The sequence below is a fragment of the Emys orbicularis genome, chromosome 20 (assembly GCF_028017835.1).
Source record: "Emys orbicularis isolate rEmyOrb1 chromosome 20, rEmyOrb1.hap1, whole genome shotgun sequence".
In the NCBI taxonomy this organism is placed as follows: domain Eukaryota; kingdom Metazoa; phylum Chordata; order Testudines; family Emydidae; genus Emys; species Emys orbicularis.
The window spans coordinates 13,428,373-13,432,488 of NC_088702.1; the positions used below are offsets into that span (position 1 = coordinate 13,428,373).

Here is a 4,116-nt window from a genome sequence, read left to right on the forward strand (position 1 = left end):
TCGAGACTATTCCACAGTCTAATAAATCTCAGCATTAGGAATTTTTTCCAGATAGCCAGCCTAAATTTTCCTCAGTAATCCCAGTTTGCCCCCTCGTCTCACCCTATACAGTTCCTCCACTTCCCCAGTTTTTAAACTCATCAAATACATAGAGATCACAGATCAGGTCAACACGTCAGGAAATTAGGGCCAGATTTACAAAGGTGCAGATAGGCGCCTAGGGCATTACAAACTCCCCTAGTGAGTTATGCACATCGCTCCCTCTGACCCTACTGGCTTTTGTGAATCACACTAGGCACCTAACTGCCTTTTTAGGCATCTAAATCCAGCATTTAGGCACCACTGGCATTGTCAAAACCACCGTTCAGGTGCCACCAAAATTTGAGGGCACCTAAGTGCCCTGTGGGCATGTGCAAAGCTGCCTAAGCACTGATGCTGCCTTACAGCTAATGAGCAGCTCAGAGCCCTAGCATGGGCCTAAGCCCCAGCAGCCACAAAGCAGGATTCTCAAATGAAGGGAAAATGCCTGTCTCACCAAGGAGACCCATCCTTTAGCTTTACTCTGAGTATGCCTAACACCTGATATCTGCCAGACCCCACAGCAGGAGGGCATTCCTGTTGGTGCCACTGCCTATGGAACAGTCCAGGGAGGCTGCCATAACATAATCCCCCTCCAGCCCCAGTGCAGCTCAGTATCTAGGACACAAAGGTGGCTAAAGACTACTCATCTCGCCCCCAGGATGTGAGTTCTGTTGTGCTGGGCTGCTAAGAGATACAGCACAGACCCTCACCCTAAGTTCTTCTAATGGTTCATCATAAACTCATGCTCCAGCTCTGAATTCTGTCTGCTCTGCCAAGGCCCTTCTGGTATGAAGTTCCCTGACCTGCACACGGCATTCCAGGTTTGGTCTCCCTAAAGTTTATGAAAATAGACTACTTATCTCCCTATCCCACGGTGCAGTGCACTTTATGCAGCCAACAATTAACATAAGAATACAGGAATGGACCAACCAATTGTGTTGACATTCTTTGACACTATGTCACATTGCAAGCTCATACCAACTTTATTGTCCACAAGCCTCCACTCCACCCAGCCTCTCTCACTACTGCGTCTTTGCAAGTGTCTCCCTCCCTTTACATATGTGTGTGCTGCATTTTTGCCCAAGATTTATTACATGCGGTTTTCTAGGGTCAGTCTCACTTTGTCGTTTTCTTCTCATAGCTCTAGCCTTTCTAGATCCATTTGTATTATTTCTCAGTCCTAGACAACATGTGAACATTTCACAGTTCACTATAATCAGTTTAGCAAAGACTTCAGCACAAAGAGTTTCCAAGTGTGTTGGTTTGCGGCAGTCTGTTCTCACCCTGCTCTCTTACCTACACACAAAACCCCTTACCATCTGCTATGCTCCATGGATGTGCAATTGCTTCCCAGTTAAGACACACACCTGCAATGGGGTGGAGGTAACAGAACTCTTATGCTGGTCAGAATTCCATCACTACGGATAGAGACCTGCAGCTCAAGTTGCTGTCATGCCATCATATAGAGCCTCCAAAAGTACTTCCAAAGGCTCCCAGCAAAAAGAGGCAAGCTAAGATCTGATAAACAGAGGCAAGGTGGGATATTTCTAATGATAAAATTAGCAGAAAACATTAAACAATAAAGAAATTTAAAACAATGCTGCATAAAAGCTCTAAAAACAGATAGAAACCAAAACTGGGCAAAGGAGGAAAATAGGACAGATGAAATGGAAAAAGATTCTTGTTTCCATACTTCCCCCACCCTTTTGTGCTGCTTTCCAGGGCAACAGCCTATCTGCTTACATGGCTGTAAAGCCACAAGCGAACTCTTTTTAATTTAAAAACAGCATCAGGGACATCTTTAAACTTTAATCTTTCAGACTTGAAATAAGGCGTAAATTACCCTCTATCAAAAATTGCCCATTGGAACAATTTACCAAGGGTTGTGGTGGATTCTCCATTCCTGGCAATTTTTAAAATTAAGATTGGATGTTTTTGAAAAAACCTGCTCTAAGAATTACTTCGGGGAAGGTCTGTGGCCTATGCTATACAGGGGCTCAGACTATGGTCCTATGATCACTATGGTCCCTTCTGGCATTGGAATCTATGAATCTATTAACATAAAGCCGCAGTAAAGGGGAAAGCCAATGATTTTATTTAGTCACTTCCCTTTATCTTGTGTTCTGTGAATTCTATAGGACTGAAGTTAGTTTGTTAGGACTGGAGAAGCTAAGGACCATCCAGTCTCTTCCCCCTGCTCCCCCCGGGATGCATACCAATGGAGCATCTAAGCACCTGTCTGGAATGGTAGGATTGCGGGATGGAGTCTAGTTCCCTATTGCTTAGGTGTCATGTTTGTCACATTCATGACTTTTAGTGTTGTTGACAAAAAGTCATGGCCTTTGTCTACCAAACCAGCCAGCTACAGAACAAGTCCCTTCCCAGAATTTGTGTAAACTGGACTCGCTAAGTTGAGTGGGGTGGACAATGGGACAGTGACCTGGGTTTTTTTAATAATTTTTAACTAAAGTTAAATGATTCAGACTTGTACAGGGCCCGTATAATAGTGGCCTGAACTGAATTTTAGATTCCCATGTATTACATGAATGTATCTTCCTGTACCAGCTCAGAGGGTGTCTGTGGAGTGTTGAATAAAGATGTTTCTAGATAACTGCAGCCCTATAAAAACCATGTAATTTAGAAATGTGTAACAGGCTTTATTGGAAGCCACTGGATTATTACATTTCTATGTCTCTTCTATATGAATGTAGGTGTTTAATGATCCTCTTCTGCTTTTTAAATGATTACTGACCATTCTGTAACACTTTTCTAATGGGAAATACACTTAATAACAATTATTAAAATCCTGAGTGCCAAGACTCCTTTAAAATAAAAATAAAAAGTTGACTCTCTTATTTGTTTACTGTAACAAAGCCACAGCTTTCCCCTTAACAGCCACAAAGCCACAATTTTCCGCATAACAGCCAACCAGCCTTTCACCAATTAGTGATGGGGATATGGAGAGAAACAGGGAGTGGGAGGGAAAGCTAAATCGTTTAGCTCTTTGCCTGGTCTTGTTCAGGGGATGCTGAGATGAGCCTGTCAGGGATGCAGTGGTTAATCCTATTCCAGGATTTAGTTCTGTCTTTGTTAGTGTTGGAGATGCTGAGATGACCCTGTCAGGGATGCAGAGGACAATCCTAGATCCGGGTTTTTGTAGTATCTCTCTTAGAGCTGGGGATGAGATATGGATCATATCCAGAATTACTCTCTTCCCCCACTCCCCATGGAATGAGGGGGATGCTGAGAATAGCCTATTTTCCTGAGCAGTGAGATGGATTGTAGCTCCAGGTTTTCCCTCTGCCCCTGTAGCTGCACAGAAATAGCAGGATGCTGAGATTAACCCTGCAGTGATGCAGAAGGTATGTGCTTTTTCAGCTCTGGTACTGATGCTGTGCTTGTAGTGAGGTCTCTGTGGCGCAATGGACGAGCGCGCTGGACTTCTAATCCAGAGGTTCCGGGTTCGAGTCCCGGCAGAGATGATCTCCAGGCAGGTGCCTTTTATTTTGCACTCATTCAGGTAAGGATGTAAGTTAATAATATTTATTTCACCCTAGAGAGTTTTAGAAGGAAAAGAATGACTTTGCCTGATAACCTCTATACTGCTCTCCCTCTCAGCCCTCTCCTCTCTCATGTCTGTGCACAGGCCTCTTTGATTCATATTTTTTTCCTCACAGTATTTCCCATTGTTAGTTTTTTCCCTTTTGTTATCTCTTGCATGCTTTGATATTTTAGCCCCACCTGTTCTTTAAATACTGTAGCAATGTCTCGATGCACAGATTGCTGCCTTTTGTTATCAGAAGATATTTTCACAAGAATACTGTGCTTTTTAGGAAGAAGTCAAAGGGACAGATTATTTTTTTAGATCCCTTTGTTTTAATTGTTATTTCCCTAGATAAATCTGGTCTCTGCTCATTTCATATGCATGGCTGTATTTTAAAAGATAGCTCTCTCTGCCTGATAATGAATTATAGCTCCTGACTACAGGCTTCCTACCCCGTTCTCACACTCTGTGTATCTTGATTTTTTTCTGCA

General features: G+C 43.0%; 1 non-coding gene across 1 annotated transcript; it reads left to right on the forward strand.

Moving 5' to 3' along the window:
- Nucleotides 1-3,489: 3,489 nt before the first annotated feature.
- TRNAR-UCU (transfer RNA arginine (anticodon UCU)) lies at nucleotides 3,490-3,563 on the forward strand. The gene has a single exon. It is a non-coding gene; the product is annotated as a tRNA-Arg (tRNA).
- Nucleotides 3,564-4,116: the final 553 nt, after the last annotated feature.